The sequence below is a fragment of the Hyla sarda genome, chromosome 7 (genome assembly GCF_029499605.1).
Source record: "Hyla sarda isolate aHylSar1 chromosome 7, aHylSar1.hap1, whole genome shotgun sequence".
Classification (NCBI taxonomy): Eukaryota; Metazoa; Chordata; class Amphibia; order Anura; family Hylidae; genus Hyla; species Hyla sarda.
In genome coordinates, this window is record NC_079195.1 from 118,201,469 (window position 1) to 118,227,043 (window position 25,575).

The following is a 25,575-nucleotide window of genomic DNA, read 5'->3' on the forward strand; positions in this document are numbered from 1 at the left end:
ACGCCCATCTGTCACCCATGTACACCTCGCAACACCCCATGTACACTCCTCTACATTCCCACCCAACACCCCTTTTACCCATGTAGACCCCTCTGTCACCCCTATGCCCCCTGTCACCCATGTACACCACTCCACACCCCTCTGTCACCCATGTCCACTCCTCTACATACCTGTCACCCATGTACACTATTCTACACCCCTCTGTTACCACTTTACACCTATATGCCCCTGTATTCCTCTTCACTTGTAAAAGGGGAATTTGGAAGCTGATGCAGGAAAAGTGCGGAGCCCAATAGGTTTGTTTTTCAGGTTTAATGGTGAAGAATTGTGGCTGGAAGAAATGTTTATGATGACCCGGAGAAGAGAAGGAAGTGATGCTGATTTTAGAAGGCGTCACTTGTGAGTTGCTGTATGAAGTAGCATTGTAATCTACATAGCCAACAGATAAATTGATGTTGTGCACTGCGGGGTACCCCGCGGAAAATGTTTTTTCTTGAAAAAAGGTTTGTTGAAAAAGGTTGAGAACCACTGTATTATGCCTGTTTGGCATCCTGGAGTCAATTCTGACTCATCCGGTTTTCAGTCTAGTGTTCTATTTATTATATTTCATGTTTGGTATGCTGGAGTCTATTCAGACTCATTCGGTTGTAGTCTAGAGTTTTGTGGTTTATATTTATGTATATATATGGTCAGCATCCTGATCACACGGTGGAGTGTGCCCGCTGGCTAGTAGTCTATTTGGCTTTATTATACTGTCTATTCCTTTTTTGGAGTGGGTGTCCAGTTTGTTTCTGTTCTGTGTTCCAGTGTGAACAATGTTCTATGTTCCTTATCAGTTTGGTGTTTTTGCATTCAGTTCTTCCGTTCATCCCCTGCATCTCTTGGATTCTTCTGTATTCTTGTTGCATGCCTAGTCTTGTTCATTTTATCATGTCTGCCATTTATCTGAATTCTGGTTTATGAACTGTTTGTTAGTACACTATATTCTGCCCTGTTTGTTAGTTTATATTCTGTCTGGTATATCTGGTTGTCTGGTAGTTTTCCCGTTCTGTTTATGGCCTGTGACCGACTATGTTTATTATTTGTATTTACGCCACTGCACTTTAGTGCAGGGAGGGATCGGCTCCGAGTTGTCGATCCACTGTTTAGGGTAGATGGGCAAGTAGGCAGGGAGAGTGCATATAGGGACAGCTTAGGGCTTACTCTCCCTGTCCCCCCCAGTCAGTCATGACACATAGATTGCAAGTATCTTTAAGCATTGAACCTCGGGATTACTTGGAGCATATCGGTCCCTGTAAAGTAAGGATTCTATAATTCTCGCAGCATGATGGAAGCACTGAGAACTAGAGTCCTGTCTATTCCAGGTGCAGGCTCATCCCACTCACCCACCGATTCCTGTACATAGGGAGAATGCTTTGGCAGTAGTGAGAGGGAAATGGAAACCCGTAGCTCTTGAATATGCAGAAGCTTGAAACTTGCAGCATTCACTTCATGCTCAAACCAATAAAATGTAAGTTTCAGAAATGTGGCGACAGATTCCCTTTATTGGATTTGATTAATTGGGTCCATTCTGGGATAAAAGAAACTTTCTTTTGCTGTTGTGCTCAAAACATAACAAACTGAATGTTTGGGCATCACATATAATATATGTTTTAAAGTGTTTCCTTGAGCTAGAATAACTTGTGCAAGGGCTCATGCATAGACATTTTACAGCTCCATCCAGCTCAAGCAGTGATACAGCAACAATAGCAGTTTATGGGACCTTAATGCACCACATAATGTCTCAATTTCATAAGAGGCATGTGTAGGATTCTTCTCTTGCACTTTGTATAAATTTGACAAAAATGGTGGTGGCATCTTCATAATAAGGTGCAATACTGAAGTATCATACAACAGCATCTGAACTACCTTTAGCATTGTATCATATAGGATAGGAGCTTGCATACAGGATATGGAGCTGCCATATAGCATAGGAGCTTGCACGATATGCTCTGACTATATAAAACTACTTGGGCAACCATGAGGCACAGCGCAAAGTAGTGTGGTCAAAGTACAATGTCAGATCTAGCAGGAAAACAGAAGTTAAGAAAGACTTTATGCAGAGGACAATGAAGGAGAATTCAGATGTATCTTATGGACGAGGGCACAATGGGAAGGCTACATTTTCGAATGAAAGTTTAATGGTACATTCCCACGTACTGTGTTTGATGTAGATATGATGTACAGTAAATCAATGTAACTAAATGTTTGAATGCAGCATAAAGTCTGAAGCAAACATGACACATGTCAACGTACCCTGAAAGATAATGAACTATTTTGTATGAAGTAACTTATATGGCAAAAGTTTATGATGTGGCAAACATTTCTTTATGGGAATTGTTGCATTGGCTGCCTATAGAGTATTCGGGTAGTTAACAACTTTGAAGATAAGAATTTGTTTGCTAGGCCATTCATTTAAAAAACACCATAGACAAACAGTGGGTTATCTGGGCCTTAATAAATGCTACAGAAGGTGGACAACTATTCCATATATATTTATTTGCGTGTTTGTGTATTTGTATGTCTGTGACATGCGGACAGCTCTCCAATGCGGTCGCCACCCTAGCCGGATGTAATCCTCTCCCTCTGGTCTTCCACTGGGCAATCAGTACCAGACCCAATCTATATCTCAGGGACATCATCACCAGACCTGTTGTTTCTATATTGGTGATCACCTACTACCAAGGATTCATCAGCTACCCGGTTACCCACTTACAAGATCAATGTGCTTATAACGGAACTGCCCATACTTCTGCCATTTATCCTCTCATATATCCTCTATGAAGATTATCCAGTGTATGCACACTATCAAGCATCTTATTTCTACACATGAGAAGGCACATGGCATTGATGTGCAGACTCCTCATTGACCATCCTCAAGTATTCCCTAAGAATCCCTGACGAGCTACCTGTAGTAATACAGATTAGCGAAACGCTTTGGATGTGTATGGTTTTACTCATTAATGCATAAAAATATCTCTGGTTATGCTTTACAGACAAACGTCTATCTCTGATGTGTGAATACTGTGCTATAACCCTGGTCACCACCCACGGGTTTGAATTACTCCTATACCTACCACATGTTATTAGTTCTCTTTTGATATATTTGTGCGTTTGTACTTTTACCCCATAATTATAGGGGTTAGTCCCTGCCGTCTTTATCATATCTGTATACCATATCTAATCTCGGTATCCCCCACCTAGCCCAAAGTCTACTAGGAGGTACCGGTGTAGGCCCAGGTCACCAGGACAGGGGGCCTACAGGCTGACCGACAGGCATTCCAGACAGGGACAAGATTTATTGTCCCAATCTGATCTGTTCTTCATACTTTAAATTGCTATGTTATTGTTCACGTGTACATTAATTGTCTTGAACCACCTTTACAAATATATTGTTGTGAATAAATAAATATTTCATCTGGAATATGTTGTTCTTGCTATTTTTGTGTTTGTCTATTTGACAGAATATTTTATTATTTCATATATTAGTGTTAGGACAGGCCGGATCTTACTGTTAGGAATCACGGCAGGAGGACAGCAGGTGGTGGATCCTCTGGGCCTGTGTGGATGGAGACTTGAGCTGTGCCAGGGAGCGGGGTCTAAGGTGCCACTGTTTTTCACCAGAGCCCACCGCAAAGAGGGATGGTTTTGCTGCGGCAGGTGACACCCAGGTCGCAACCCCTGGCACGATTCATTCACACAGGAAGCTGGGAGGTGAAGTGGCACAGATAGAGACAGGCAGGATGTGGCTGGCCGGACATGGCGGGCAGGATGTGGCTGGCTGGGCAGAAGGACAAGGCAGGAACACAGGTACAGGACAGGCCGGAACTAGGAACAGGTACATAGACTCAGGAACAGGACTTGACTCAGGAACAGGACTTGACTCTGGAACAGGACTTTACTCAGGCTAGTGCAAACAAAGACTAAGACAGACAACCAAGATTCAGCCCAGGGAGCAGGGAGAAGCAGATACTTATGGACCAGCCGACAGGTGCAAACACTTAGACTAATTGGCTACTGGTCCTTTAAGAAACAGAGCTCCGGCATGGGTGCCCAAGGGGACAGAGGCACACATGCCGGAGCTGCGGGGACATCAGGGAGCAAGGACACAGGCACATCCCGCACTGCGAATCACAGCCCCGCTGACAGCGAGGACAGAAAGCGTTCACGGCTGGCTAGTCTGACCAGAGTGCAACTGTAACAGTACCCCTCCCCTTTGGTCTCCCCTCTTCTTTGGGACCCACTACATGAGACCAGGGGGGTACTGAACTGGGCAAAGGCAGACAAGAACTAACAGGCTTCAGGCTACGAGTCTTTCGTCTTCTGAGATGAACACCTGGAGAGGAAAAGGTAACAAGACAAAGAACGAAATCAAGACAGTCCACATCCATAGCATCTTTGGCAACAGGCAAAGTTGGAAACAAGGAAGGATGTTGGGACACCAGACAAGGTACAGGCAGGCGTAGCTGGGAACCAGGAGACAAAGCTGGAGCTGACAGGTGCAAACAGTCCACATCCAAGAACCTCTTCGGCAAGAGGCAAAGTTGGTAACAAGGAAGGATGTTAAGAAGACACTGCAGGAGCTAGACAGGGCAAATGGTCCACATCCAAGACCTCTTCGGCAAGAGGCAAAGTTGGTAGCAAGGAAGGATGTTCAGAAGACACTGCAGGAACTAGATGGGGCACATTGTCCACATCCAAGACCTCTTCAGCAAGAGGCAAAGTTGGTAGCAAGGAAGGATGTTCAGAAGACACTCCAGGAACTAGACGGGGCAAATGGTTCACATCCAAGACCTTTTCGGCAAGAGGCAAAGTTGGTAGCAAGGAAGGATGTTGGGACACCAGACAAGGTACAGACAGGCGTAGCTGGGAACCAGGAGACACTGCAGGAGCCAGACGGGGCAAATGGTCCACATCCAAGACCTCTTCGGCAAAGTTGGTAGCAAGAAAGGATGTTCAGAAGACACTGCAGGAGCTAGACGGGTAAATGGTCCACATCCAAGACCTCTTCGGCAAGAGGCAAAGTTGGTAGCAAGGAAGGATGTTGGGACTCCAGACGAGGTACAGACAGGCATAGCTGAGAACCAGGAGACACTGCAGGAACTGGTAGTGGGCCATATTTTTGTACCTGCTGCTGTTGCAAGGCCAAAAGCTGTTGCATCATCGCTGAAAGTAACTTCAGCCATTGTGCTTGACGGACCACGACAGTGGGACGGATTTCTGGCAGAGGTACTTCAGCAGAATCCATGGGCGGATTTAGAAATCAGACAAAAGCGACCCAGCGGAATCCATGGCCGGATCTTACTGTTAGGACAGGCCGGATCTTACTGTTAGGAATCACGGCAGGAGGACAGCAGGTGGTGGATCCTCTGGGCCTGTGTGGATGGAGACTTGAGCCGTGCCAGGGAGCCGGGTCTAAGGTGAACTGGTTTTCACCAGAGCCCGCCACAAAGCAGGATGGTCTTGCTGCGGCAGGTGGCACCCAGGTCGCTACCCCTGGCACGAATATTGCTGAAATGGTTTTTGGGGGGCATGTCTCATTTAGGAAGCCCCTATGGTGTCAGAATAGCTAAAAACACCTCACATGGTACATTATTTGGGAAACTACACCCTTCAAGGAACGTAACAAGTGGTACAGTGAGCCTTAACACCCCACAGGTGTTTGACGAATTTTCAATAAAGTTGGACGTGAAAATGAAAATTTTTATTTTTTTCACTAAAATGCTGATGTTACCCCAAATTTTTCATTTTCACAAGGGGTAATAGGTGAAAATGTCCCCAAAATTTGAAACCCCATTTCTCTCGAGTAAGGAAATACTTGGGCTTTTGGAAAGTGAATTTTGCTGAAATGGTTTTTGGGGGGCATGTCTCATTTAGGAAGCCCCTATGGTGCCAGAACAGCGAAAAACACCCCACATGGAACACTATTTGGAAAAATACACCCCTCAAGGAACGTAACAAGGGGTGCAGTGAGCATTTACACCCCACTGGCGTTTGATAGATCTTTGTAACAGTGGGCTGTGCAAATGAAAAATTACATTTTTCATTTTCATGGACCACGGTTTCAAAAATCTGTCAGACACCTGTGGGGTGTTAATACCTTTTGTTACATTCCATGAGGGGTGTAGTTTCCAAAATGGGGTCACATGTGGGTATTTATTTTTTTGCGTTTATGTCAGGACCGCTGTAACCAGTAGCCACCCCTGTGCAAATCACCAGTTTAGGCCACAAATGTATATAGTGCGCTCTCACTCCTGAACCTTGTTGTGCGCCCACAGAGCATTTTACGCCCACATATGGGGTATTTCCGTACTTGGGAGAAATTGTGTTACAAATTTTGGGGGTCTTTATTTCCTTTTACCTCTTATGAAAATGAAAAGTATCGGGCAACACCAGCATGTTGGTGTAAAAATAAAACCAATTTACACTAACATGCTGGTGTAGACCCCAACTTTACCTTTTCATAAGGGGTAAAAGGAGAAAAAGCCCCCCCCAAAATTTGAAGCGCAATTTCTCCCGAGTACGGAGATTCCTCATGTGTGGCCCTAAACCATTGCCTTGAAATACGACAGGGCTCTGAAGTGAGAGAGCGCCATGCACATTTGAGGCCTAAATTAGGTATTTTCATAGGGGTGTACCCGAATGCAAGCGTTACACTTGCCTCCTCCACCAAAAATACTGTACGTCAGTTTTCCCCAAACAGGGAGCCTCCAGCTGTTGCAAAACTCCCAACATGCCTGGACAGTCAATGACTGTCGGCAATACTGGGAGTTGTTATTTTGCAACAGCTGGAGGCTCCATTTTTGAAAAACTGACCTACAAGACGTTTTTCAATTTTATTGGGGTGGGGGTGGGGGGGGCGACAGTGTAAGGGTGTTGTGTATATGTAGTGTTTTACTCTTTATTATGTGTTAGTGCAGTGTAGTGTTGTGTTTTTAGAGTACATTCACGGGGGTTTACAGTGAGTTTCCCGCTGCAGCAGAAAATTTGCCGCATTTCAAGCTTGAAGCGGGAAACTGGCTGTAAACCCACGCCCATGTGAATGAACCCTGTACATTCACGTGGGGGGGCAAAACTATAACTCCCAGCATGCATTGACAGACCGTGCATGCTGGGAGTTGTAGTTACGCAACAGCTAGAGGGACACTGGTTGGGATTGGGAAACACTGAGTTAGGTAAGAGACTACCGCAGTTTTTCCGCACCACTGTCTGTTTCCTAACTCAGTGTTTCCCAACCCATGTGCCTACAGCTGTTGCAAAGCTACAATTCCCAGCATGCATGGTCTGTCAGTGCATGCCTGGAGTTATAGTTTTGCAACAGGAGGAGGCACACGGGTTGGGAGACACTGAGATAGGAAACAATGTTTCCCAACCAGTGTGCCTACAGTTGTTGCAATACTACAACTCCCAGCATGCCAGACAGCCGAAGGGCATGTTGGGAGTTGAAGTTATGCAACAACTGGAGAACAGTTTGGAGACCACTGTGTAGTGATGTCCAAACTGTAGCCCTCCAGATGTTGCAAGACTTCAACTTAGGCATGCCCAGACTGCCCACGCATGCTGGTAGTTGTAGTTCGGCAACATCTGAAGGGCCAGATGTTGCCAAACTACAACTCCCAGCATGCCTGGACAGTGTCAGCATGCTTTGAATTGACATCTGGAGCGCTACAGTTTGGAGACCACTGTCCTCCCAGATGTTGCAAAACTACAACTCCCAGCATGCTAAGACTGTCCAGGCATGCTGGAAGTTGTAGTTCTGCAACATCTGAAGGGCCAGGTTACAGAACTACAACTCCCAGCATTCCTGGACTGTCTGGGGATGCTGAGAGTTGTAGTTTTGCAACATCTGGAAGGACAGTGATCTCCAAACTAAGGCCCTCCAGATGTTGCAAAACTACAACTCCAAGCAGGCCCAGACAGTCCAGGCATGCTGGGAGTTGTAGTTCTGTAACATCTGGCCCTTCAGATGTTGCAGAACTACAACTCCCAGCATGCCTGGACAGTCTCTGGACAGTCTGAACATGCTGGGAGTTGTAGCTTTGAAACTCCTAGAAGCAGCAGTGAAGATCACTTTATGGCAATCTTCACTGCTGCATCTGGTATACCGCCTTCGCTGCCTCCACTTGCCTGCCGCTTCCTGCCAGCCGCCGGTCCCTGGTCCCCACGTGAACCAGGTAACTGCCGCCGGCGGTCCCCGCCGCATCTACGGCCCCCTGCCATCTTCCCCTGCTCTGCCCCGACATCCAGGTCAGTCCTGATCGGCCAATCGCAGGGGATAGGAGGAGGTGGGACCCTGCCACCTCGCTCCTATCCTTCAGGATGACTTGCGCTGTCTCTGACAGCTTCGATCATCCCTATTTTCCAGGCTATCGGGTCATCAGAGACCCGATCAGCACAGAATCGACGCAAATCGCTGATCGGGTCCCAGGACCCCCCAGGCATTTGCACGGGATGCCTGCTGAATGGATGCCTGCTGAAGGCGCCCCGTTCCGATCCCCGTCTGGCTAGTGGCTGGGATCGAAATTTCCTTGGGCATACAGGTACGCCCTTGATCCTTAAGTACCAGCGTGCAAGGGCGTACCCATCGGCCCGTGGTCCCCAACAGGTTAAAGTGAATGGGGTCCAGTGTGTAATGGTACTGTCAGTGCCATTGTCCTGTTTCAATAAAGGAGCAGAATCATGGAAGGACAATTCAGATGTGAACGTCGCCTGGGATGTTTTCCTTTCAGGTATTTCCCTACAGCAGTTTTCTACAATATACATAGTAAATATACATAAGGTATGGTTAAAGGCATCCAGCAACTTTGAATATTGGGACACAGGATTTCTTGGGATCTCTGCTCCTGGCAGGAAACAGGAAACTGTAGTTAATCCTTTGTATTAGGAGTCTGTAGTTTCCAGCAGGAGATGCCAAATATTGTATTCTGGTTGCTTTATGAGCGGTAAAAAGAAAGTTTTAATAATTGATGCTGCTTTTTATTGCCATAGCAGGCTAAGGTAAGCATGAGATGGCAGAGGGAGTCAGCTGGAAAGCGCCTTGTCTGCCACTTGTCACCTTCTCCCAGTTACCTGACATGTGATAGCCCGAGAGGTGGCACACACACACACACGACAGCCTCGGCTTTAGTCTCCCTGAATGAGAACAGACACTGCTGTTTAGACAGCTCTTGGTCAATAAGCAGAGCAAAATTTCATCAATCATTCTATTGTAAAGTCTTAAGACAAGTTCCTTTAAATTAACTTTATTTTATCGACAGTCATAGTAAAATTCAGTGGGGTTCAAAAAGTAACCTAGAACTATACAACTGTGTGCTAAAAATAAATATACATATAGTCCGACATTTATCATTGTCTTTAGACCAGTGGTTCTTAACCCAGGGGTTCGGTGAGTCAGTCCCGGGGGTACGGCGGGGGAGGTTGCAACAGGACAGGCAAACCAAGCAATTGCTTTGGGCCCCGAGCTGGCCCAAGGCCCCGAGCAGAGCCGTTGTTTGCCCGTCCTGTAGCGACGGGGCAATTCCCCCCCCCCCATCACTGTTAACTGTTTAAAAACGCAGGGCTGCTGGGACATAGCACAATGACGTCCTGTGCGTGCGCCCATGGAAACGAAGGCTCGAGGACCAGAGGATACAGAAGGAGGAAGATGCGCGCTGGCCAGCTTGGTAAGTGACCAGCGGCACGTCATCTTTGGTGCTCTGACCACCGGTCCCGAGACCTACTGCTATAGCCGGAGCGGTGGTCGGAGCACTGAAGTGGGCAGTACACAGGCATACAGCCTCCAGCCATATACTGTATATGGCTAGAGGCTGTATGTCTGTGGGGGAACACTGCCTACATTAGTGGTCTTCATCCTGTGGACCTCCAGATGTTGCAAAACTACAACTCCCAGCATGCCCGGACAGCCGTGGATCCCAGGGGTCCCCAGCAGCGGGACCGCGGCGATCTGACATCTTATCCCCTATCCTTTGGATAGGGGATAAGATGTCTAGGGGCGGAATACCCCTTTAACAATGATGTGATTTGTACTGAAGAAAGTTAATTAGTTTATATTAATAATAAAGAAGGTGGAATAAATCTCTGGAACATAGTCCCATCTATAAAGAATCCTTCTACAGATATTTTAATGTTATATGAAAAGGCATCATGACCTCTTCTAAAGTCAAACTAAAAGATAGCTGCCCTCTATAAATAGTTGTCCCCGGTAGATAGTTGCACCCTATAAAAAAGTTGCCCTACTGGTGGACTGGCCCTGGTGTAGCATTGAGCAGGGATATCTTTGGTACAAGCGGGACATGTAGGGGCAGTTCAGGGACAGCAGGACATCATCCCCAAATTTGCACCGCCCTGATGGATCAGGGATGGTTGGGAGGAATGCTTTCCCTGCATTGTAAAATTCCCAGCCATATGATCTTCAGTCAGTATTTATCCAGGAATGAAACCAATATATACTCACAGGCATATGCAGAGTATAAGAGTAAATGCAGCTGGCATGTCATCAGCTCCCAAATGTCAGTGTAGTCTCTTAAACAAAAGAATTGAATTCTAGACAATGGCTGAAACATTAGCATTGGATTTGTGTTTGATGTCTGTGGTTCTGTTGTACCTGATGCCCAACAGACTCACAAAGGGGAAATGTTAACCTCTTGTGCACTAAGCTACTTATTGAAAGCTAGTTATTGCCTGCTGCGCTGCTCATGAGCAAAGTAATTGGAAATTAATTAGTTTGCTTAATATTTGCAAAGAAAATAACACTGTGATTAAGAATAACACCTTTATCTCTTAATGAAGTATTCTCCATTCTCTTTATAGAGACATCTTATTTAATGTATAATGAAAGTTTTTGCTACTTTTTATTATACTTTGCTCTTTCATTTCAAATATTACAATTTACTATTAGTGAATGGGATCATTCCTAAGTACAAAGGTTATTTACACAATGTATATTTGACCATTTGACCATGTATATTGGACACAGTTTGGGCCATTGTGTGAACAGGGCCAAAAAGTGATCACATCAAAGACACCACCTTTAATATTAGAGAGCTGGGATCAGTTGCTTGTTTCCCTTGCAGTGGTCACTATAGGGGAATGTAGGCTTACACGTGGCTATTGATATGACAGGCCATCCATGTAACGCCTGGGAGGACAGTGTCTGTTTGTTTTTAGCTCTTTATTCTGGAGGGAGTCCCTATAAATGTCCATATGGCTCAATAGAGCATATGGAGAGGGGTTGTTACGCTAAGACTTCCCTATTTATAAAATATGGCTGGACCATTTTGTCAATAAAGCACTTTCTGCCTTTTGTCTCAACCCCGTTCCTTATAGACTGTAAGCTCTTGAGTGCAGGGCCCTCACTCCTCCTGTCTGAATATTTAGTGTGTAATACTTGTCTGCATTTGTACCCCAAAATTGTAAAGTGCTGTGGGATCTGTTAATGCTATATATTATTATTATGATTATTATTATCTACTACAGACCTAATGCTTTTCAAAGTGGGGAGTCTGCTACAGTGACATCTAGTTTAAGTGATCATCTTTACCCCCTTAACGACAATGGATGTAAATGGACGTCACTTAACGCACTATGACGTACATTTACGCAGCCAGGGACCCGCCAGTAATGGCGGACATCCGCGATCGCGCGGGTGTCCGCCATTAACCCCTCAGATGCCGTGATCAATACAGATCGCGGCAGTGCGGTACTTTGAATGTATGATCGGATCGCCCGCAGCGCTGCCGCGGTGATCCAATCATCCAGCTTGGCGGCCGGAGGTCCACTCACCTGGCTCCGGCTGTCTCTCGGGGTCTTCTGCTCTGGTCTGAGATCGAGCAGACCAGAGCAGAAGATCACCTTACATAGCACTGAACAGTATTAGCAATCAAAGGATTGCTATAGATAGTCCCCTGTGGGGACATAAAAAGTGTAAAAAAAAAAAAAAAAAAGTAAAAACATTTAAAATAAAAAAGTAAAAAAATTTGAAAAATCCCCTCCCCCAATAAAAAAGTCAAATGTCAGTTTTTCCCATTTTACCCCCCAAAAAGCGTAAAAAAAAATTGATACAAATATTTGGTATCGCCGCGTGCGTAAAAGTCTGAAATAATAAAATCTATTGTTAATTATCCCGTACGGTGAACGGTGTAAACGTAAAAAAGATTTAAAAAAAGGGCCAAAATTGCTGCTTTTGTGTCACATTTTATTCCAAATTTTTTTTATAAAAAATGTATAAAAAGGAAAACCTAAGCAAAAGTGGTACTGATAAAAACTACAGATCATGGCACAAAAAATGAGCCCTCATACCGCCCCATATACAGAAAAATGAGAAAGTTATAGGTGGTCAAAATAGGGCAATTTCAAACTTACTAATTTTGTTAAAATGGTTTGAGATTTTTTTTTAAGCGGTACAATTATAGCAAAGAATATAACATGGGCATCATTTTAATCGTATTGACCCACAGAATAAAGAAAACATGTCATTTTAGCGGAAAGTGTACAGCGTGAAAACAAAACCTTCCAAAATGTGCTAAATTGCGGTTTTCTTTTCAATTTTCCCACATAAATAATATTTGTTTGGTTGCGCCGTACATTTTATGGTAAAATAAGTGATGTAATTACAAAGTAAAATTGGTGACGCAAAAAACAAGTCCTCATATTGGTCTGTGGATGGAAATATAAGAAAGGTATGATTTGTAGAAGGCGAGGAGGAAAAAACGAAAGTACAAAAATAAAACTGGTCTGATCCTTAAGGCCAAAATCTGTCAACCTGTTCACCCACACTAAACCTTATATATTGGCTTACAGTGTGAGTGAACAGGAGTCCAACGAGGGGCCAGTTGCTCAATTTTGTCCAGTAGATCCTGACATATGTCCCCCAGAAGATCCACAGCTGAATTCAGTGAATCATGCAGTGGGGGTGGGGCTTCACAAGGGGGCGGGATCTTCTGGGGGACATATCTCAGGACCTACTGGACATGTTTAAGTAAGTGACCCCTCGTCGGACTCCTGTAGATATCTGGAAACTAATGTTAAATTCACATAAACGTTGATAAGCTATACCAATAAAAACACCTGTCTATTATTGTGTAGCTCTGACCTGTGGAGACATTGAAAGCCCAAGACCTCTGAAGTTGTCCTGTTTCATCTGGCACCCATAAATTGCAAGGTGGGGGTTTTAAAGGATCAAACTTGTTTTACTAGCACATCCCACAGATTCTCAATTAGATTTAGATCTGTGGAATTTTAAGGTCAAGTACAATTGACAAAAAAAAAATGTAACAGGAAGAAGTTTGAATCAAATGAAATAATCATATGATATGTATGTGAATGCAATTTTGATGTATGTAAGTGATTACAATATTACAGTGAAAAGTTTATTGGGGAAAGGAAGCTCTAGTACCCTGTGGTGTCGCCCCTAGTCTGGATGCAAGATTACATATGGTTGGGCATGGAGGCATACAGGTTTCGTATGGCATCCTGTGGCACATGTGCCTCAGCCCGGCCTATAGATCCTGTACACGTGTAGGTTGTCTAGGCTGGATTGCCATATCTGTTTGATTAGGGACAAATCTGGCAAATGGGCAGCCTAAGGAAGTGTTGAAATCTGGTGGAGACATTCCTGGGAAGCCCTTACTGTGTATGGATGAGCACAGTCTTACTGAAAACTGCAAGCTGGAAGCCCTGCCATGAGCGGCAACACATGTGAAAACAGGATGTCCATTGCATCTCTACTAAGGGTGATCAGCTGTCTAATGCAATGGCTGTCTAACTTAATTTTAAACAGCCTTTTCACTTTATTCCCCTCTAGATTGGTCACAGGTGTATAAAGCTTAGTTTGGGACTCAGTTCTGAGCTTGCTCTGTCTGAGTGTTGCTTTGGAAGAGAGGCAGTTGAAAGAGAGTTGTAAAACAGGAGATATCTGCTGTGCGGAGGTAATCTGTGGAGCTGGAGTGACTTGTGTAAGTACTTACATTTGCACAAAGAGGGATCACTGAGAATTTTAAACAGCCTTTTCACTTTTTTTTTCTCTACTCTGCCTCTAGGGGGAGACTAGATTGATCACAGGTGCTAAAATCTTAGTTTGGGACTCAGTTCTCAGCTTGCTCTGTCTAAGTCAATTTAGATTAATATACAAAAATATACACAAATAAAACCGAACAGTAAAACAACAATGTGAGTGATCAGATAGAAGAACCGTTCCCTTCTCTTTAAAAAAAAAAAAAAAAAAAAAAAAAAAAACCCTATTAGAAAGTATTCACACATACAGTACCCTGCACATATTTGGAATGCAGGATTTAAAGCTGCAGATTTAATGTTGTGTTCAGTCATTTAGTTCACATTGAAAGTTGAAGCCATAAAATCTGGTGCATGAAATATGTACAGGATACTTACTGTACGCATGAATGGACCCTTAATCAGTTAAGAAAGACAGACCAAGATCGTTCTCAACTGAAAAAGTAGAAAATAAAGAGATCACCAATTTTTTAGGGTGTATTATATGTATTGTTATGGTGTGTTCACATTTTAAGTATTATGTGCATATTTGATGCGCCGGATTTGAATCAGTGTTCAGCCAATTAGTTTACACTGAAATCTGCAGCTTCAAGTTCTGTGCATCAAATATGTGCAGGATACAGTACATATGAATACACCCTTATAGTGTATGTATACATGTACTGTGTACCATGCATATTTGATGCTGCAGATTTTATGTTGTGGATTTGATGCGTCAGATTTTATGCCATTTATGCCATGATAATGCCGATTTTATGCAATATAAATAAATAGCAGATGATACATAGCAGTAATAAATCTGCAGCATGACATCCACAGCATACACAGTATGTGTGAACATACCCTTACAGCAACAGGTAGGTATGACTAAACAAGTACAGCTGTTGAAAGCTGGTGGCTTTGTGATCTTATACTTAAAATGTCCACTGAGCCTCCACTGCTAAAAGTCACCTATTCCACCTATGTTGACATGTATATACATGAAGATGTGTTGTCCAGTATAGAGATGACCATTCATGTGAATGAATTTGCAAATTCCAGTATTTTAATTCTTTCATGTAGGCTACATATACTGCATGATACATCCCCCAGTCCTTTCTGATATACATAAAAAGAAATAAGATGTGATTTTTAGGCTTGAAATATCATTATCATCTTTCAGCACCTCCTGATATCACGTTTCAGTTTATAAGGCTCAGTCTCTAAAAGATCAATTAAAGTAGCGACGGCAGAGTTTAATCTCAACGTTAACAGTTAATTTAACTTTTTATACGAAAATGAAATTGGGTAATATAAAAGTCTTAGTGTATATGTAACATATGCAGTAGCCAAGCTATAGAATTATATAAAAATAATGACATGCCTGTGGGTAACAAGTTAATCTCCACTGGGACAAAGAAAAGAAAAAGTTGGAATTTTCTGCTATACAGTATCACTTATCCAAAATGCATGGAAGAAGGACAAATCAGATTGGACAAAAAGTTCCTGTCATTAAAAAACAACTTTTGACATGTCGATCACTGCTGAAGCCCGCTACAATTGTGAGTTATTAGCCAGGGAAGCCAGTGGCATTGTGCTCCATCCTCCAGCCAGCCGAGAGATCCCACCGTTGCTCTGCGCAGTGGATCTCTGGAGTGAGACCCGATGCCATCAACAAATTTTAACATGTCTGATTGACATGTCAAAAGTTGTTTTTAATGACAGTAGTGCTAAAAATATAACAATTTTCACCCCCTTGCAGCTGCTTTTAAAGGGGTACTCTGGCACTTAGATATCTTATCCCCTATCCAAAGGATAGGGGATAAGATGCCTGATCGCGGGGGTCCCGCCACTGGGGACCCCCGTGATCTTACACACAGCACCCCAGTTAAAATCAGTCCCTGGAGCATGTTCGCTGAGGGTCTGATTTCCGGCGACCACGGGGCAAGTGGCGTGGGACGTCACGCCTCTGCCCCCGTGTGATGTCATGCTCCGCCCCTCAATGCAAGCCTATGGGAGGGGGCGTGACAGCTGTCACGCCCCCTCCCATAGGCTTGCATTGAGGGCCGGAGCGTGACATCACACGGGGGCGGAGGCGTGACATCACACGTTGCCTGCCCCGTGGTCGCCGGTAATCAGACCCGGAGCGAACATGCTCTGGGGACTGATTTTAACTGGAGTGCTGCATGCAAGATCACAGGGGTCCCCAGCAGCGGGATCCCCGCTATCAGGCATCTTATCCCCTATCCTTTGGAGTACCCCTTTAAGGCCAGTGCCTCACTTGCCACACCCTAGCTATGGCCTTATCATGATGATTTATATGGATGCACTTATACATACCTACACCACCTACCTAGACCACTCAAACACACTGCAACCACTTACAAAGACATACATAGCCCTGGGGATTGTTCTTGAAGTTTCTTACCGTATCCCAGCAGTCAGCCCTCCATAATCTCGAAAATTGGGTCCCAAGGGGAAGAGTGGTGCAGTTTCCCAAAGCAACAATCAGATTACTTCTTTTATTTATAAACAAGGCTTATGAAAAATGAAAGAATCAATCTGACTGGTTGCTATGGGCAACTTTACCACTCTGCCTCTATACAGGTTCTGATTCAGTGTTCACTGTTTCATTCCTTGTTTATGGAAGTTGCCAGGGATAGATGAGTACATCTTCATGGTCTATTCACACATACAGTATTCTGCGCAGATTTGATGCGCAGGATTTTCTGCTGCAGATTTCAATGTAAACTGAACACAGCTCAAAATCCTGCACATCAAATCTGCCCAGAATACTGTACATGTGAATAGACCCTTAAGGGTGATTTCTATCTCAGCATATTATTATTATGCAATGTTCTGTGGCACTGCCATTGTTTGGGATTGGTGGTTGGGCGATTATTAATTTGTCAGACAGGGGTGTATTGTATTGCATCATGGCTTGTAAGCAGAGGCGATAGTTCAGCTCGAAATGCAAATTACCAGAGCAAGCTCTTTACAGATTTTTGGGGGATTTCAAGTTTGAATGTGCCATAAGCTTTTAACGAGGAGGGGTGCAGGCCCAGTTCTCTTGTGAGTGCTTGGTAGCTCAGTAGAGAGATCCTAGGGATATACTGTCTTGAGAAAATCCTATCAAGCAGTATTATGGCTAAAACATTTATAACCCACTGGATAAGTCATAATTATATAATGCCAACAAATTATGCAGCACAGTTTTGAGGGTGCAAATAAGGACAAAATTAGGCATTACAATAATGCGCACTGATTGTTTAAACAAGAGAAGTGAGGGCCCCGCTCACGAGAGCTTACAATCTATGAGGAATGGGGTTCAGACAAAAAGTAGTAAGCACTTGTACATTCAATGGTCCAGCCATGTTTTATAAATAAGATACATTATGTAAAGGTGGGTGAAGCAGTCACAAGCCAATCTGAGGGTTTAAAGCTCATAGATAATATGGAGACACTGCCCAATGATTGTAGGGAGATCAATTAGGGGATATTATAGGATGTGTCTTTATAGCATGTTTAAAACTGCGGATGTTGGGTATAAGTCTAAGAGTTCGGGTATTGCATTCCAGAGAATTGGTAAAGCACGTGCAGAGTCTTGGAGATGGGAATTAGAGGTTCGGATTATAGAAGATGTTTCAGATCATTATCAGAGCGGAGAGTATGTGTAGGATGGTAGACAGAGGTGAGGGAGGAGATGCAGAGAGGTGCAGCCCTGTGGAGAGCTTTGTGGGTGAGAGTGAGGATTTTGCACTCTATTCTGGACTGAATAGGCAATCGGTGTAGGGACTGACACAGGGGGGAGGCATCACTATAACAGCTGGAGAGGAAGAGGAGTCTGGCTGCTGCATTTAGGATGGACTGGAGAGGGGAGAGTTTAGAGAAGAGAAGACCTATTAGTAAAAAGTTACAACATACAAGGCGAGAATGAATTGGTTTTAGCCGTTCCAACGGTGAAGAGAGCAGATTCTGGACATATTTTTTAGGTGCAGGTATGATGTTACCACTCAACTAGTGACAGTACACAGGTCCAAACTTAGCTTTAGAACAGGCAATGCCTTCTATAAAATGTGTTTACATATAAGAATATATCATAATATGCTATTCAACATTCATTTACACATAAAAATATGTCATAATATGTTATTCAACATTAATTTACACCTTAAGAATAAAGTATTCATTTCATGTAGACTAATAATTTGGAAATGGTTAATTCCATTCCACTGGGTTCTCTGTGAGACATGAAGTCTATTGTCTGGTAATAAAGCCAAATACAGTACAAACATGGCTTGGAAGCAAAGAGGAAAATAGGGAATAAAAGAGGACAGAAGACAGAATATCATTAATTAAATGAGACTAATTAGCAAACCCAGAGCAGGTGCCGTGGATTGTGGCAAGTGACAGCAATGAGGCTCGGGGAGTGACAGCATCACTGCATTTCAACACAGATTTTTGTACAGTTTGTCATGCAAATCCTCTCTGAAAATGATCGGAGAAAATTCTCAATCCAAGCTCCCCTAGGAAATCCATCTATAATTTAAATTATGTCATCATTGTAACGCAACATCCTACAGTAATGTTTATCATAGGGGTGTGTTGTAGAGTCTGTCAAACAGCCATTGAACTGTCTTTGACATGTAGACAGCAGCAGACATTAGTCAATAGACTTTTGTGCTGTCTCCTGGCATGGCTGGTGTATTTGCATTACAGAGGGCAGCAGCTATATGAAGCCTCTTATTAAAACCAAGAATGGACCATAGAGCCAAAAGTAAAGCCATAAAGTCTTTTGTATTAGGGGAGGATGAACTATGTTAAGTAGAATGACACATTTATATATGTTCACCTACACAAACAGTCAAATACAGTGGTCTAGATACAATAGTTCAAATATGCCAGAATTGTTATAATTTGCACCAAAAATCTTTCTTTCATGACTTGCACCACATTTATTATGATTTTTAGACACTTTTCCATCACATCTGGAAAAAATAGGTGTGTCTTTAGAGAATGGGCATGGCTTAATGTGCTCCAAGAATGTGCCAGAATTCTGGTTCAAGATTCTGATGCAGTTTAGACCAACTAGTGGTTTGTCTAAACTTAGACTACACTAAGGGCGGGTCCACACTTGAGAAGCACTGGACTGAAAACTTCCATCCAGAGTTTCCGAGCGGGCTAGATCTGACTGAATCAGTCGGCGCTAGGAGCAAGCAGACATTGCCATCCCCATAGACTTCCCCACACACTGTGTAAAGTTAGCTCAGAGCTTTACAAACATTTCATGTTGGTGACACCCATTTTAGAAGTGCATAATTTGGTGACACACTGCTCGCTGAACCGCCAATTGCATGTATCGCGTTATATAGGGGTATCAGCATTATAAATGTGGCTGCTACCTTCCTGTGCCATTTTATTCTCCTCTTGATCACCCCTATGCCATTTCATCGCCCCCCCCTTCATACCCCCCTGTGCTACTTCATCACCATTTTCATCACCCCCCTGTGTTATTTCATTCTTCCCTTGGTCACACCTTGTGCCATGCCTTGATCCCAAGCTGTTTCACTTTATCCTCCCCTTGATCTCCCATGTCACTTGATCCCCCTTGACCCCCCTCCATGCCACTTCATTCACCCCCTGTGCCACTTCATTCCCCCTTGTTTCTCCCCTGTGCCACTTCATTTCCCCTTGTTCCCCCCCTGTGCTACTTCATTCCCCCTTGTTCCTCCCCTGTGCCACTTCATTCCCCCTTGTTCCTCCCCTGTGCCACTTCATTCCCCCTTGTTCCTCCCCTGTGCCACTTCATTCCCCCCTTGTTCCTCCCCTGTGCAACTTCATTCCCTCTTGTTCCTCCCCTGTGCAACTTCATTCCCTCTTGTTCCTCCCCTGTGCCACTTCATTCCCCCCTTGTTCCTCCCCTGTGCAACTTCATTCCCTCTTGTTCCTCCCCTGTGCAACTTCATTCCCTCTTGTTCCTCCCCTGTGCCACTTCATTCCCCTCTTGTTCCTCCCCTGTGTCACTTCATTTCCCCCTTGTTCCCTCCCTGTGTCACTTCATTTTTTCCCCTTAATCCCGTGCTGTGCCACTTCAAACCCCCTCCCTCCCCTGTGCTATTTCATTTTCACCTGGCCTGAGTCCAGTTCCAGCAGGCTCAGGTGCAGGGTCAGTGACTTAGCAGGTCTGAAGAGTTATGTCTTCCTGCGTCACTGTTTGGTGTGACATCAGGAGTGTTACTCGCCAGTCACTGATTTTAAGTGGCCCGGACACTGCCTATCTGTTTAAGATTAGCAGAATGGTGACCAACAGCAGCTGCTGCTGTGGGACAGGATGGTCCCATGACACACCTGGGGACTGCTACCGACACAGCAATGTGTTGTGGCACCCAGTTTAGTAAACTCCTAGTATCAGCAGTAGATTTACAGCTCTAGATCATTCTATAGACCTTCCGTATGTCATTTTGCTCCCCAAAAACTAACATACTGCATACAGTTTGGGTTATTTTTAAAACAGAAGACTAATTTACAAACCATACAAAACCTGCAGAGATCTATTTTGTACTCATAAAGAGTTAGTTTGTTGGTGGGACCGATGTTCATGTTAGCCTCCATTCCCCTAAACACAATTTCCCGTAACTGATATGGTATCTGCTTTTAAGAGACACAAGTAATGAAAATAATGAGCCTTGATGTCACTTTGAATGGAGAGCAGTGTGTGCATTGTGTGAGGAATTGTAATCTAGGAACAGTGCAAGTAATTCAATATTATTAGTCAAGAGGATTCCAGCCCTGCATTAAAACACAGTCTACCGGAGAAGAAAACAGTGACAAACCTGTCAAGGATTAAGCAAAGATGCACACATAGCATGCATATTGAAAAGGACACATAATATGGGCACTGTACACTCTGACTGGCACATGCATCTGACTGGATGTTTTACAAATGTAAAAAAGCAATATTGTAATAGAAAGTTAAAAGGCTTGCTATATTTTACAAGGGATTTCATCAGAAGCTAATATTTTTAGCGTAGGTGGAACAAAAGTGAATAATGACCTATTAATTAATTAAAGAGTTTATGGAAGTAAATGATTTATGGAATGAAATACATCATGGTGAATAAGTAAAGACATCCTCTCTCCATATGTCCTATATCAGTGGTCTCCAAACTGTGGACCACCAGATCCTGGTGGCCCACAGTTTAGAGACCACTGTACTATTATAGATGTAAAATGAAGGTGTTCCCTGTTTTAGAACCATTTAAGGACTGATATCTCATTTTTAGAACATTATTATGGGGGCCGCCATCTCACCTGAGCAGCTTTTAACAGCATTTAGAGATATGCTTTACAGCAAGCCCCAGGAGCATAGACACAATGGTGCGGTCCAGAAGCCTGCTCTATGACCTGTGCAGAGGTCATTTCCTCTGAGAAGGAGGCTGACCTCTGAGTTTCAGATGTTGTGAAAGATGGTAGATCCTGTGTTATCTGCTGGTGTCATATTTTAGTATTATCCTATCTGTGATGCTAAGGAGGAGACTGCTGGAAAGTGCTCAGTACAGAACAGGAAGTATCAGCGTATTTTGAGGTCTAATGTCTAGACTGAAAACTGCAATTTTGGGAATATTTTATAACAGAGATAGTAAAAAAAAATCACCAAAAAATTCTTGCAAAATATGTTTCACATAAAAACTTGATTTACAGAAAAGGTCATTTTCTGATGACACATTAACTTTAAATGGGCACTGTCAGATACAGTTTAGGCATTTTGGAATATTTATTAAAGGAGTACTCCCCTGGAAAACATTTGTTTTTAAGTCAACTGGTGCCAGAAAGTTGCCAGAAAACAGATTTGTAAATTACTTCTATTTAAAAATCTCAATCCTTCCAGTATTTATCAGAAGCTGTATGCTCCACAGGAAGTTCTTTTCTTTTTGAATTTCCATTTTTGTCTTACCACAATGCTCTCTGCTGACACCTCTGTCCATTTTAGGAACTGTCTGGAGCAGGATAGGTTTGCTATGGGGATTTGCTTCAACTCTGGACAGTTCCTAAAATGGACAGAGGGGTCAGCAGAGCACACTGTGGTCAGACATAAAAGAAATTAAAAAAGAAAAGAACTTCCTCTGGATCAGCTGATAAGTACTGGAAGGGTTAAGATTTTTAAATAGAAGTAATTTACAAATCTTTTTAACTTTCTGGCACCAGTTTATTTAAAATGAAATGTTTTCCAGTAGAGTACCCCTGGTAAATTGCCCCTGAAGATCCTACCACTAGGGGTCACCATACCAACTGGGACACTGATCAGCCTAGCAGCAGCATCATGCTTGTCCATGAGTCATGGACAAGAGATGACTCATGGACAAGGCCGCATGAGTGAGCAGACACACCAATCACCTCCCACCACCACAAGGGAGGGACACACTCCCTTCCCCTGAGAGGATTTCTAACACTGTGAGCTAATAAAAAGAGGTATTTTTATAATAAATATAGGTGTTAGAGGCATAAAAATTTGACGTACATGGTCAGGATCAGGTATTGAGTAGCATATTACATTTTTTTGGGTGGGAGGGTATCTGACAGGTATGCTTTTAGTAGATAGCTCTTTCTGCATAGGTAAGTAACTTTATGGATGTTGATGGGGTACTGACATTTAGTATACAGATCTAAGGACTGAAGGAAGCAAATGGTTAAACACAATAAAAAATGTGTGGGTGCTTACAAAGGACATGCTGATAAGGCCCTACCCAGGAGCTGAGGTATAAGGCACTGGGGTTACGCTCAATAAATTAGATAATAAGTAAGACATTTGACAAAATGAGGGAGGTAACTGCACAGACATGAAAGAGATCTAGGGCTGATACCGAGCTCTAACCCTTTAATTTCTGAAGACAGAATATTGTTTTTTTTTTTTGTTTTGTTTTTTAAGTTCTGAACATATATTCTGGTCAGACTGACACAGTGCATTAACCCTTTTCTGAAATTCATTAGTATATTAGAGAGATTAATCATAAACCATGTAATACAGTAGATAATTTATACTATCATGTGGCAAGAAAAAAACAGGATTTGCCTAAGGGAATGATATCAGAACTTATGGAAATACACATAAGACCAAGCAGAGCAGGTGTGCATGTGGATTGGCGTCGTTTAATGTTTCATATATTGAGTGTATCACTCGTGGTAACAGCAGCTGCAGCCTCACAAAGTCCTCCTGGATATAGAGCAGAAAAATACTTTAGGGTGTTGCTGAGCCTGGACTGTCATGTCTTTACATTAATGTCACAGAGATGAATAAAGAAACTTGATTCTTAATTTATGTGATGCTACAGAGGGAATTTATCAATGCTTTCACCAGAATACTGGTTTAAAAAAGTTAGAAATTTATATTCTCCTACAAAGTTATACTCACATTTATCTTGATCCCCTGGGGCTCCCGCCATGATGCCATGCAGCCCCCCCGCAGCTCCAGGTACTTCCTAACACGGGATGCCAATGCAGTAAGGCTGCTTTCACACTATAAAATTCATCCATTTTAAAGATCCGTTTGATGTTCCGTTATGAAAACCCTGAAAATCGGCCATTAAACGTCCGTTAGAAAATCCCATTATAGTCTATGGGATTTTTACATTATCCGTTTTAATCTGTTATAGTCCGTTATTAATAATGGACATTATTTTGTGACAGGAGAATGAACGGAAGAAATAGTGCATGCACTTTCTACCGTTACTATCTTCTGTCACAAAATAATGTCCGTTATTAATAACGGACTATAACGGATTAAAACGGATAATGTAAAAATCCCATAGACTATAATGGGATTTTCTAACGGACGTATGGAATTTCATAACGGACGTTTAATGGCCGATTTTCAGGGTTTTCATAACGGAACAGAAAACGGATCTTTAAAATGGATGAATTTTATAGTGTGAAAGCAGCCTAAGCGATTGGCTGACTAGATCATCACTACAGTGAAGAGCTTGTTCCAACATTAGAAAGTAGCCGGAGCTGGGGGGGGACCGGATAACATAACAGCAGTTTCCCTAGGGGACAGAGGTAGGTAAGTATGTTTCTCTATTTTCTTTTCAGGCCGCCTCCAGTAACATACAAATTTCTTTAGTTTCAAGATAAACCCTTTAAGAACAAAAGCTTTTACAACTTTTCTGATCTACAATGGTCCCAGACATTTCTCACATTAATAAGTTTTTACAATGTCCGACAACTTTTCCTTTAAAACTATTAAGAAATCTAATCCAATGTCTCATTACATTGTAGTCTGAGTCTGTAAATCTGACTTCTATTCCAAATCAAACCTAATCCTTCTGACAGCTCAGTCTGAACTCCAGCTTTCAATATTTCCTCGTCTGCATGTAGTTATTCTTCTCAACTGGAAACATTTGAAAGAACCATAAAGAACATCTTTGTTGCATCTTGTTAACTCCACCATATAAACTTACCTGCTTACATTTCCACAATATTAAACCAGATTCAGGATTGATGCTCTCGGAACTTGTACCAAACCTGGTAATATTTATTCAGTAGCAAAGTACCCCGCGTTGCCTTGTCTTCCTATCTAAACTTTATGGGAGAGAAAAAGCAACCATGACGCTTTCTTCCTCATATCCTTTCCTCATATCCCGCCCTCATAATCCCGCCCTTATTTCCTGTCCTCATATTCCGCCCTCATAATTCTGACCTTATAACCTGTCCTCATATCCATCTTTATATTCTACTCCCCAATTACTGTTCTCGGCATCTGCCTGCTGTACAGTCGGAAAAATATTTTGTCACAGGCAATTTCTGCAGCCCAAGAGTAGAGTGATCAGGAGATGTATCGAAAGTCCCATAGACTTGCATGGGATGTCAGACAAAAAAATAAAAACACCCTCGCATGTGGGGAAAGGTTAGGGTTAATTCAAATCTTCTATATTTTTAGTTGACATTTAAGAAACAACTAAATATCTTCAGTTGTTTGGAAGTTATGCTGGTGTGGTGACAGGTATGGAAGAGCTGATGTTATTAACCCTTTGTGATCGTGATGCCAGGGTGTGGTTTTCGTAATTCACTACCCGAGGTATAGCCGATGATTCCTGGGCCAGGCACGGGGCAAATAATCACTCCGATGCAGTTACGGAACAATGGCTTTTTACTGAGGCAGACAATGTGTTGCAGTCTATACAGCTCAGTTTAGCACAAAGGAGATGCAGGGTGAATTTCAGGAAGCTTATTGGCTTGCTGGGACTTATAGTTGCTATTGACTTGACTGAGGCACGCTTATTAACAGACCTGACTTGACTGACTTGCTTGGACTGGACTAGAATCCCCACTGGTGTAGGTTCTACCTTGCAGCTTTGACTTTCACTACAGGTGCAGGGGTTAACTTGAAGTAGAAGCATGCTGGCTGGATTAGGCCTCAGGCCTCCTTCTGGATCACATAGACTCCTCAGGTCTTCAATTCACTGCGTCTCAGCTACAAGACAACTAGCTGAACCCTGACCTCACTATATATGGGGGACAGTTTAGAGAGATCCCATTGATCACTGACAAGCCGCC

General features: G+C 43.1%; 1 long non-coding RNA gene across 1 annotated transcript in view; it reads right to left on the reverse strand.

Moving 5' to 3' along the window:
- Positions 1–23,170: 23,170 nt before the first annotated feature.
- LOC130282371 (uncharacterized) overlaps positions 23,171–25,575 on the reverse strand; it is a 30,469-nt gene continuing 28,064 nt past the window's right edge. The window contains exons 3-4 of the long non-coding RNA XR_008846363.1: positions 24,480–24,600; positions 23,171–23,236 (exon numbers count right to left, since the gene is read on the reverse strand). This is a non-coding gene — a long non-coding RNA (uncharacterized LOC130282371). The remainder of the gene's footprint in view (positions 23,237–24,479; positions 24,601–25,575) is intronic.